The sequence below is a fragment of the Seriola dumerili genome, unplaced genomic scaffold, assembly GCF_002260705.1.
Source record: "Seriola dumerili isolate Sdu_G_001 unplaced genomic scaffold, Sdu_1.0 BDQW01000219.1, whole genome shotgun sequence".
Classification (NCBI taxonomy): domain Eukaryota; kingdom Metazoa; phylum Chordata; class Actinopteri; order Carangiformes; family Carangidae; genus Seriola; species Seriola dumerili.
Window position 1 is genome coordinate 4,514,931 of NW_019174474.1, and position 13,053 is coordinate 4,527,983.

The window sequence follows — 13,053 nt, forward strand, 5'->3', positions numbered from 1 at the left end:
GACAGAATGCGTGTGTTTCCTCTCGCTTCTCTTGCTTCTACCCGAGTCTATCTATTGTCCCTTGTATAAATGTGTCTGCCGGTCTTTCTGCATCCATATTGCTGGCGATGCCGTCCATCCCCTTCTCCCTGACACCCTCACTTTTATTCCCTGGCTCTCAAACACTAGCTCTGGGCTTTAATGGCACATATTTCCTGGGCCCGGCTGAAACGGGATGCATCTTCTCCTTGTTAGCTTGATAAATAACCAGGCTGCTGGGAAAGTGCTGAATTTTAGCTTTCAGCCTCTATTTTCTGCTGGATGACATTAATTTTAAGTGCTGAGAAGGAGCTAACTAATACAGACAAATAAATAAGGAGGAGGGAGAGAAGGTGCAGAGGTGCTGGAGTCACTCTGCTGTGCCGGCCCCCCCCCACCCCCCCATTACCTGTTTATACACAGGAATCTATATATGCAATATGCAAACCTGCAGAAACGCCCAAGACACACAAGCGGGGTAAGGCATGCACACAGACACACACACTTCATTTCTCAATAGATGCTTCTGTTGTCCAAACTGTGAAATCATCTTGTGCCATTATTAGTGTGACTCCTGCAGAGATCAGATGTTTTGCGTGTTCGAGATAGACGTCAGTCAGAAAGTAAGACTGTCTGCGCCTGTCCCTCCTCTCTGTCTGCCTCCCTCACCCTCTCATTCAGTCTTCCTGGATTCTGTGTTTCATCAGAAGAAGAGATTAGTGTGGCGGTAATGTGGCGGCTGATCACAGCGCACAACTCCTTGGTTGAATTGCATTTATTCGAGCTTCAGTGACAGGGATCAGGTGCGAGTCTAAGAGTGGATCGCAATTTAAATGTTGAGAGTAAAATAATGGTGAAAAAAAGTTCATTATTGCTGCAGAAAAGACACGAATAAAGCAGACAGAGAATAAAACACTTATATTTAAGTATAAAATACATGAATAAAAGTTTAGTGATATTACTTTTGCATTTCTGTTTGTGTGCACTGAATTTGAGACATAATTCTGTATGTCTGTGCAGCGACAGCCTGAGATGTTTTTCATAAACTCAGACTGATGGACTAATTGGATTTTATTTATTTATTTTTTTTTAAATAAACAAATAACTGCAGAGCAAAATAGAATAGGATACAAGATTAAAGTAGAATCTCCAAAAATATGTTTATAATTTTCTCCTCTTTTGCTTTTTATTTTCATCTTGAGGTCTGTAGAATTTGCTTGCTGTCCTTTCTCTTTTTTTTCTTTTTTTTTTTAGTTTTTTAGGTTTCAGTTAATTTTACTCTTGTGTTTTTCCAGTTTTCCAGTTTTGAGCTCACAAAACCCAGGATGACTTTACATTTAGAAAAAAGCATTTGTCACATGACAGCAGCAAAAGCACAGCCATAAATGTGTTTTACTGCCTAGTCTATAAACAAGGAGCACAAGGATGTCGATAGGACAAACACAGCACTACTGAGGATGTGAATCTACTTTTATCGGTCGGAACATGCAAAATTATACTAAAATGTATGACTACCAGTTAGTTACCACTACGTGCACACACACGTGCACACACACACACACACACACACACACACACACACACACACACACACACACACACACACACACACACACTGATAGTTGATAGTTTTTTTTAATACTGTTGTTTAGTCTTTTAACATAACATGTATTTGCTTCTGTGCATTCGCATTTTTTGTGCAAATCCATGTATCTCACACACACACACACACACACACACACACACACACACACACACACACACACACACACACACACACACACACACACACACCAGCTCTGTTGTGTACAACACAACACAACACAATGAAGTGGCTCTGGCTAAGACACCTCATACATTATTTTAACAATGTATAGTGCGGTGAATAAAAAGGTCAGTGGTTGAGAACCGGCTCCATGTAACAATAAGATGCATGAACTGAGCACTGCAGGCCCTTCAGTCAGCTTCCTGCCACCGATTGCTGTGAGGAGGAAACACATGTGAGCCAAGGTGATAGATTCAACTGTAGGCTCTTTGTATGTGTGTAAGTGTGTATGTGTGTGTGTGTGTGTGTATGTGCATTCAGTGTTTATGGGGTACTGCTGTGAAACACCTCTTAACAATAAATTTACTTGGTCTATCATTATTGATTGTAAATTTTTTCCCTCATGGCCTTTGCCTCTCTTTGATAAATGTCATCTATTATGACAGCGTTTTGCTTTTAAAGCGCATCATAAGCTGAGATTTTGTTTTTAAAGCAGCGCTTTTATTAGACCAATTCTATTCTTGTCAGTATCTGAAACACACTCTCACTCTGCAGATACGATGCAAGCAATGCGCGTTTCTGTTTGCAACGCAGGGTTTAATTTTCAGGGTGTATTTATCACATGCTGTCATGTTGCGGTCACATGACCACATGAACCACTGCCAGCAATTAAGGCTGATAAATCACTCATTTACAGGAAGAGAAGGAGGGACGGAGCCTGGCAAAGAGGAAATGAGAGAGTGATAAGAGAGAGGGAGAGGAATAATGAATAGCCTGTACTCCTGCACAGATATTTTATTCTTTCATTTTTTTTAAAACATGATGTTGAATGTTATTGTGTTTGGGCAGTGTAGTATGAACTGTTGCCAGTGAGGCTCATTGACTCGTACAGGCAGAGACAAAGAGACAGATGGTAGTCGTTTGTGTGGTTTACTGTGATTGTGACCTGACTACACTGCTTTATTTACTGTTGGAGGTGTTCTGTGTGTGTGTGTGTGTGTGTGTGTGTGTGTGTGTGTGCGCGTGTGCGTGTGTGTGTTCATGTGTGCAGCTGTGTACACGCCTGCACAAGCAAATGCATTTGTGTCATGACAGAGAAAGAGATGCAGAGACCATACATACACAACCGTCAGTTCTCTCTCTCTCTCTCTCTCTCTCTCTCTCTCTCTCTCGGGCTCCTGCTGATGGATTTCCTCTCAGTCTAAACAGGAGAGCAAACACACTGATGGCTCTGTGCGCACCTATTCCAGTTACCAAACAATGCTGGAATCTAACTACAGTATCCTTTATTTTTGTCAGAGTGTAGCTGGAAATATTGTCATAAAGCAGAATTTAAATTCAGACAGACTTTGTTTCTCTTGTTTCCTCTGATGTGCCGGCAGAGAAATAAAGATATAGCACAAAACTGTGAGCTTGAGCTGCTGATCGGACAAAACTCTTAGAGAGGCCCTGGGATTGTGAACGAGGTCTAACCCATGTAGCGTCTGTATAAGTTACATCAGAATATTTGTTTCAGCAGCCCAGGTCAGTGCTCTGCAGAGACTCAGTCTGCCCACTCACTTGAAAAGGCTGTTTAAAGATTCATGACAAAAAAAAGGAAAAAAAAAAAAAAAAAAACAGCCCACTTCTAATAGGCTGGAAGAAAAAGAGAGGGAGTGGAGGTGGAGAGGAGCTGTGGTTTCTTTCCCGACAGTCTGAGCTCTCATGCATTAAAGACAGCGGTCACTAACTGACCAAAGGTGTCTTTACAATGAGACCATTGAGAGGAGTTGAGTTAGTCAGGTTTCCTGCTGCTGAGTGAATATGATAACAAACCATCAGGAATCAGCTGTAATCTGTTGGAGGGTGTTTTTGTTATTTAAAGAGTTGCACTTCTTCATTTCATATTAATCGGTGATTTCTATTCTGCAGAAATGTTTCTTATGGCAGTGTTTGTGCGTGCGTTCGTTCAACAGAGGCAGGACGCTGCTGTCGGTGGTTTTACCAGTGGAATAATTATGAAAGCCTGTGACAAGAGCAGCTATTCTGGGGAGAGAAATAAATTGTGTACACATTAACTGCACTAGAACACAAAGTCAACACTGTGAGTGTGTGTATTTGTACTTGTGTGGTATGTCAAGTATTGCCAAAGACTCTCTAGCATGCGAAAATCTTTCATTTTTCCAGAGGAGAGAGAGAGAGACAGTGGGAGGCTTTACTGTCTCTGATCTTCGTTGCCTGCTGGCTCACTAGTAAGGCAGTTATAGTTGGTAAAGTAACAAAAACAAATAAGAAAAAGACAAATATCTATTCAAGATTGCAAATTTATTATTGATCATTTTTATTGATAAAATGTAACATATGCAAGTCCCAGTGCCTGAGAGCTTGTGCCGTAAATCTCTGTCCTCCAGTTAGTTTTTTTTTTGTTGTTTTTTTGCTGTGCACTTGTGATGAAAGGAGGGAGCTGACTCTTTCTCTCACTTTCTCATATGCTGTGTTTCAAGGTTGTTGACACACATATGGGGGCAGAGAGGGAGGAGACACGAGGGAAGGAGGAGCAAACGGCACAGGGGCCCTCTTTTGGCATGTTTGAACATAACGTCCTGCCTATGCAAACTGAGGGGGGAAGAGTATGGGCTCCACATACACCCTCTTTCTCTGTCTCTTGCTTACGTTCAAAAGCAGTGAGCAGCTCATCACCTGCTCACCAGGAATAGGTATTTTCACGAGGGGCCTAAGGCGTCGGACCATAACACTACATGGTTTTAAACTCTTATAATTGGCACAAATGGAAAGCTGCCTTTTTCCTGCTCACAGTAATAAATCAAAGGAGTTCATCACACACAAGGATGCTTGTATACGTTGTCGATAATCCATGTTTAATCTCACACTGGGGTAATTGTTTGAATACTGACTTTGGCCACAGGCTTCATCTGGTCCCTCATCTATTGCTCATATAGTAAATACATTAAATAGACTGGATCAAACACAGCGTCACATAAGTCACACAGCAGGTGTAGTAAGTAGACATGATAACACAATCTTTAAGGGGCAGCAATCTCTGATTATGCCTCTGCATCAGTTCTTATGTCTAAAAAAGGCACCGTTTTTCTACTTACTTATAATTATAATCTGAAGAAGGATAAAATCGAGTGTGCCACAATTTCAGTGAAGAGAAAGCACATTTAAAGATCCAATTTCTAGCACTCACACACACGATGTTCTATTCTGTGTATTTTATGTGGCTTTATCTTGAGTGAATTAAAGGGCCTGTAAAAAGTGGAATGTTATTAGCGTCAGACCACCTGGGGTGAACATCTGCAGCCTCAGACTGCAGACCCAACATACATCACTGTTTCTCCTCTCACTATTTACTGTCACACACACACACACACACACGCACACACACACACACACACACACACACACACACACACACACACACACACTCTCTCACGCGCACACACGGCTCCACTGCATCCATCTTTTGCATGTCTCTTGTCTTATTGACATATGCGCTGTTGTGCATTCCTGCAGGGGGGAGAGCTGGTTATTAAAGATGCCACAAGGTCATAGGTCAAGTACAGGTTCTGCTCCTCTGGTCAGCCAGAGGTCAAAGGTTAGCAGGTTAGTGTCAGAGGATGGGGTGATCACAGCTAACTGGTTTACCACAGTGCAGCTTACCAGTAAGCCACTGGTGATTCAAGAAATCAGTTATCGTTGATTTGTGGAGCTTAGAAATGATTCTTCTTTTATTCTGCTGCAGTTTTTTGCATGAAAGCATTTTATTTGTTTATCTCATTTTTTTTATTCCTACAGTAACTACTCTCCTTTGAATAATTAGATGTTCTTTTCATGTTCTATTAGGACTGTTTTTCCTTATGTCTCTGCTCGAACACTTTTTTTTCATCTTCAAAGTGAAAGCTAAAATAGGGCGATCATTGCAATTTAATTACTACAAATCCCTTTGTGAATTTGCTCCTGTGTTTGTTTACATGCATAGATTTGCCAGCTCCTGCAGTTTTTTTTGTGTGTGTGTGCTTCAGTGAATGTCTTTACTTTCTTGCATCGTTCAGTATATGCCTTCTTATTTTTAGTGTATGTGTGCCTGCATGTGTGTGTAGATGGAGTTGCAATGGGGTTTATTTAAATAGATAAGATAGTGTTTTATTCCCAATCAGAGGACTCTCCTGTCGTATCTCAGTCTCTTCATAATAACCCCCAGCATTGCTCCACATCCCCCTGACACACACACACACACACACAACAAACAACACACACACACACACACACACACACACACACACACACACACACACACACACACGCACACACACACACACACTCAGTATTGCAGACACTGCAATTTTTCTGTCTCTCAGGGGTAAAAGGCTTTGATAAGTGAAAATAAATACTTTTCCTCACACGAGGAACAGAAGGGGGAGAGAAGAAAATGGCAGAAGTGACAGGAGGTCTCTGACAGTTTGATGCCTCAATACAAGCAAATATATGACAAAGAAACACCTTCTATAACTCTGTGCGAGTGTGTGTGTGAGAGAGTGCGTGAGCGTGGTGCAATTTAGTGCTAAAACACAGGAACATCCTCAGTCATTGTACGGGATTAAGAGTGAGGAAGACAGTGATTGAGAGATCAGTGGGCTGAGGAGAGTGGAGATATAGCAAGTGGCCTGCAGGCTGACATGTTAACTGAGTTACAGTGAGAGAAAAAAAAAAAAAAACCCAGCACAGCACATGATTTAGAGGAAACAGGTTCTCCTCCCTCATCTGTCTGTTTCTCTGACTGCAAGGTCACGTTGACGCCTCCCTCTCTCTCCCTCTCCACCTTTGTTTGCCTCTGCTCCTCCGGACCTCATTTCATTCAACACTCCCAAACCTCCGACAGCTCCATAACTATAACTCTCTCCTCCCCGTCCTCTCCTGCTCTCTTCTCTTCATCCACAGCTAAATGACTCTGTCAGAAATAAAGAGCACTTATCTTATCTACTGCCTCCACTCTGCTGTCTCTATCCCGGCCAACGTCACACACACAAATACGCTCACAAAAAAGAAAAAGCAACAACTTATGGAAAAAACGGCAACAAACACGGATACACATCACATTTCTAGACTTGGATCTTATTCTTTTATTACATTCATAATTACTGTCCTTTTTTTAAAAATTAATTTTCTCAAACATTTTCTTAATTATTCCTCCCAGATAGATTCAGTCTCATTCAGCAACATTTCAGCTTGTTTTACCAACTTGAAGTCTTAGCCACCTGCCAGAAAGAGAGACATCAGCCCACAGTGTAGCAGACATGCAGATAGATGGAGGCTTGACAGAGGACAGGTGTCCACTCATTCTGTTCTGTCCCGCTCCCCATAGCCCCGCCTCCCTTCCTTCCTCCTCTTTCTCCTCTTCCTCTCTTGTCATCCCCTTCTTCTGTCTTCCCTGTGGCGTGGGGGAGAGAGGGGGATCTACCAGCTATCCAGCTATCCACAGCCTGCGGAGGGCTTACTGTGTGTTTTTGTCTTTGTGTGTGTGTGTGTGTGTGTGTGTGTGTGTGTGTGTGTGTACGAGCCACCTACCAGGCACACAGCAGGCGGCCACAGAGGGATGAGAGGAAAGAAAGAAGGATGAGGGGGTGGGAAGGAGTGTGATAGGGATAAAACTCTCAGCAAGAACAAACACACAGTTACCAACTACACACACATACACACACATACACGCTCTGCTCAGCCCAGCACATGCTCCAGCAATCTGCTGGGTCTCCCTGAACACTCCATCACTAATAGTCACGTTACAGAGTGCAGCATAGACACAGTTTCTGATCAGCATGTCTTGTGATGACTTTGACTTTCTGTTACCTAAAAGTGCACACACACACACACACACACACACACACAGATCTGTCCTGCATGTACAGTTGAGATCAGAGGTTATACGTAACCTCCATCGACTGATTCATCTGTATGCATATAGTTATGCATATGTTTATCGAACCTCATCCAATTCAGCCTCCTTACCTGAGTAAATTAGCTTGAAGTATGTGCGTGCTATGATGTTCAGGATGGTCTTTTGTTCGCTGTTCTGAAGGCCTGCGAAGCAAGGAAAAAAACGATAGAGGGAAGGAGAGAAAGAAAGGGAATGCGCTCACTCCGAGCGGATAGTGGATGTGTGTATGCAAGGATGCATGAGAGACAGAGAGATGAAAAGAGTGATAATTCTCCTGCTACCCTGAGGCCTCTCGCAGCCTCACAGGCTCCCTATAGGTCCCCTGGCACATGCCTGAGCAGAAAGCCGGGGCCCACTAATTGGCTCCTGTGATAACACCAGAGAGAAAGGGAATGTTGTGTGTTTGTGTTTCGGCATTACAGCACCACTGAAAGCTTATATTTTCTACGAGTAATAATTTATTAGTTTGTAATGCCGCTTTGAAGGGTGTTTGATTTCTAAGCTGTGAGGACATTTATTATGATCTTCTAGCTCATTGAAGTCGGAAACCACTGAAAGACAATTAAAGCATATACACTAGTTCAAAGCCCTGCTTCAGTCTTTAAACAGCTTGTTTCTCTCTAATTGTTTCATTATCTCAGTGTGCTTATTAAATGTACGATAATTGTTAATTACCACATGAGGATTTGTAAAGGATTTGTCTTGAGTATCAACACAAATTAATTAAACTGAACACATTTAAAACAACAGCAATGATAACAGCAGGTGCAGTGTGTGTGTGTGTGTGTGTGTGTGTGTGCGTGTGTGTGTGTGTGTGTGTGTGTGTGTGTGTGTGTACACATCCACATTTCCATTGCTAGGCCTGTTTGTTTGAATCTCTATGTTTAATTGAGATTCATAGGAGGAATTTAAATGAGATTCAAATGAGATTCATAGCTAATTGTAGCAGCACAGGTAATATGCAGATAGATATAATGATGATTCAGTGTATCTTGCAGTCTAACAAGAGTTTGATTAGACCATTGGAAGACACTGGCTTAAATCATTACTGTGGTTTGAGAGAAAAGCAGCCAAAAGAGGAAAGAGGAGGAAACTGTTGTTCAGCAGCATTTAAAGGTAAATAAAATAAAAGTTTTCAAAACTACACTTTTTTCTGAGCATAATTTTATATTTAATTTAGAGAATTCCATGCTTTGTCTTGAAATATGGTTTGATAAAACCAACCAAAAATCTTTCTACAGTTTATGCTATAGTTGTACAAAGTGAAAATAAATATTAAAGCGTTAACTTATTGTAAGTTTCTTTGGTCAAAAGCATCTGCAGAATGAATGCATTTTTTTTAATGCAGTCTTTCTATTGCCTGGATCATGTGAAATGTCAGGGCAGTGCAAGTTAAGATCTTGTTCGGGATAAATTCCTCCAGTGGTTTATCTGAAAGAGAAGACACTGTACTGTACATCTGATTCCATACACTCACCAGTTTAATCTGTGTAAAATCCAGCTGCTCACAACAGCTGGGACATTATAAGTAAATAAAACGCAGCTCCTGAGCTTGCACATACACGCATGCACACATGTCAACACTTATTCTTCCGCTGCCTTCCATTCATGAGCGACGAGTTGTTTCCTTCCCTCTCTCCTGCTGTACATACGCCTGGACAGATGTGCACCGCTGGATACTGTATTTTTATCTATAGTATGTTTACCATAATTAGATTGATGGGAAAAGGCGTTATGAGCTAATCAGTGTGTGTGTGTGTGTGTGTGTGTGTGTGTGTGTTTGTGTGTGTGTGTTTGTGTGTGTGTGTGTGTTTAGGATGCTAAAAGGGGTGTGGGGTTGTATTAGAATAACTATGACACAATATTCATGGCTGCAAAGTTATCTGGATTCTACATCTCTTTCTTCTCCGATAACATGGACTCAAATACCCATAATTCTGGCATCCATTCATAATTCCTAATATAAATGTAATATAACCCAAATACTACATGATACACAAGGTATTAATAATAACCTTAATCCTACAATACATTTCTGATATTATACCATGTGGTGTGAGAGAGATTTTTAAGCTTATTGCTAAACTCTGCTTTCATGGCCATTTCTACAGACTCCACAACCTCAGACTTACTGTCATGGCAGAATAAGCTCACACACAGAGACACACACACACACACACACACACGTACGTACGTAGGCACAAACAAGCACACACACATGCAGAGCATATACACTCACAAGCCATATATTGTACCTTATTTTGCTTACTTATATCTTGTCATTAAAGGGGATGCTTATACACCAGGTAACATTAACACGCACATAAAATACTGGCTTGGTGATGAGCCAACCAATGAAACAAATATTCTGTGGGACTGGTTAAGGCACAGCCGTAAGCATCGAGGCTCTCGCTACTGTACAACTGCAGTATTGATAGATGCTGAAGAGCCTGAGTCTACGGTCCCACTTTATTTCAATTAGCTCACAGGAAGCAGGAAATAACCTGCAGATCAATTGTCATTTCTACAGGGCTGAGGCGAGAGGCTGAGATTCACTTTGTCCACCGATAAAAGATGATGTAGCCATGAAGAAGATTAAAGGGAAATCCCCTCCTCACCCACTCTCACGCTGTTGTAGAGTGTATCATTAGTGTGTGATCTTCAGAGCTTTAAGGACGATATGGTTATATACAGAAATTTGTTTTCATGCTATAGACACATTCTCTACAACGGCCTTGTCTGCTGCCTCGGTAAGGGATCTCCTATATATCCCAGAATTTGGCTCTAAAGCCACAACATGTTACAGCTAAAAAATTAAAACCCCTTTTAGCTGCATTTCACTCCAGTCTATTGAGGATAATTGCAGAGCAGACATTTTCTCTGGATTTCTCTGGTTGTTGTTGTTGTTGCTCTGAAAAATGTTCAGGACTTGACTCCTAAACTCTTAAACATTAAAAATTTATATTTCCTGTATTGTTTAACTCCATAGTAGCTATTCTGACCTGAAGTCATGTCCGTGTTTTTCAAGGTGTTGAACACCACCAACAACAAAATAGGCCCAGAAATGTGCGCATTTTCTCTACTGTGTTTTAAAGTAGATTTAAATACATCCTGCCTTTATGATGGACAATAGTGCTTACATTAAATCAGCGTTGGAATCACACCACCAAAATAAATGTGATGAATGCTGATGTACTCTTTTAATGACCAAGCACAAAACTGTGCAGTGACAGAAAAGAGAGGAGCAGGAAACTGTATATGTGCCATGAAACACACTGGAAAGCTTTCAGCGAGGGAGGCTGAGACAGGGAGGTCAATATGGATTGCAACGGCGCACGATATAGAAGGTTATATGGTGTATGATCATATCAGAAAACACAGTCTTGTATGCACCCCACTTTACAGTATATCACACACACAAACACACACTCACCTGAAAACACCGGGACGCGCCGCAGTGTGATTTGTTTGTGTTGTTGGTGCAGTGGACTGAAGCTGTGGCGGTAGTAACTGTTTGATGGTAGGCTTTATGGAGACACTATATAACGCCTGTGACAGTTTATTCAGTGCATGTCAGGAAGGGGGGATTTGTGACACTACAATGGCCGGGACACTCCTGCAGCCCCGTGCACTTATGCACCCACCATTCACAGCTCCGGAGGGAAAAATGAGCGAGGGAGATGTGAATCTGTTTGCATGTTAAATGTCACCGAGCTGCACGTAGTATAACGCTGGAACAAGGCTGTAATTCTACAATAAAACGAGCCTTAAACTTAGATACTGGGGGAATTGATGAAAATATCTCTTCTTTAATTTTATTTGCTGATTTGAATGTAACATCGCGCTTATTCATTTGACATAATGAAATAGACACAAATGCCTTTCCTCTGCTCCACAGTGGCGAGCAGTTGGACACCAAACTGAGACTGAGATCGCTCAACAGAACATTTTCTTTACAGAAAAACAAATTCTGCCTTCTTTTTGCACTAACTTTTTGTCCAGATAGTTACTCCCCAAGGTCCATTAGGTGAGTTCTCATTGGTTCTCCTCTTGACTGGATGCTATTAGCTCCGTGATTGGGTATTGAATTAGCCTGCTGATTGGGTATTGAAGGAGTGAAGACTGATGAGAGGATTTGGCTAAGCTTTCTTCTCCAAACCTCATTACTCACACTCACACTCAAAGAGAGCAGAGGTGGAAAACACACACACACACACACACACACACACACACACACACACACACACACACACACACGGACATAAAATGACACATGTACACACAGACGTTCCTGTCCTGCTCAAACACACACCTTTCCATGGGAGATTTAGCAACTTAAACACCACCCCACTCCACTAGAAGACAATTCATTTGCTCACAAACAGACACTGCTCTCTCAGCTCACCTTTCACGCCTGCTGCAAACAGAGCACAGTAAAAAACCACCAAACAAATATCTGATATGATGCACGAGCAGCTGCTGCAGAGTCTGGAGACGCTGGGAGACAACCTCTCTGTACTGAAAAGAAAGTGTTGTTGGCCCAGGAGAGTGCTGCATGCAATTGGAGGCTGCTAAAGAGAGGGATGTGTGAAAGGCTTTGAGCTGATTTATGCTCTGTTTCATCCCACAATAAAGATTATGGATGATGATATTGATTTAGCCGAGGCTGTGGCCATGACTGGACTCAAGCTCTCAGGTTGGGAGAAAAGAGAATTTAGCTCATTATCATTACACGACACAGTGAGTGTGTGTGTGTGTGTGTGTGTGTGGATAAATGTGTGTCTCTCTATGTGTGTGCCAGAGTCTTAGATCACCCTCTGTATTAGCAGCACGACTCTTCCCTCCTTTAGTGTTTGTGAAAGTGTTGAACCCCATCCTGTCCTCTTCTTTCACGAGCCAGAGAGCGAGCAGCAGGCGTTCCCAGCAGCACAGCAGAGCAGACCAGGAGGGAGGGATGAAGTTATTGACTCCACTTTGATTTAACCTCTCCTGCCTGATCCTCAGAAGCGCGCAGACACATGCAGATTGGGGAATTCTCAAAATAACAGCTGCCCTCTCAGGGATGTGCACGTTAAAGAGATACAATTCAGAATTAATTTTTGGGCTTGTAGTTTTAGATGTATTTGTATTTATCAGTGAAAGTCGCAATACTGTGGCGTTGAAATAGCAAGTAAAGGTCCTGCATTTGAAAAACTTTGAAATGATACCTTGTGATGCAGAATGGCCCCTTTTAGGGTATTATTTTATTGGTAACATTTTACTTGAAGTCCTCCCATTAAGCATTTATAAGCTGTATACAAATTTAACAAATGGTTTAGAACACTGTATTACGTAG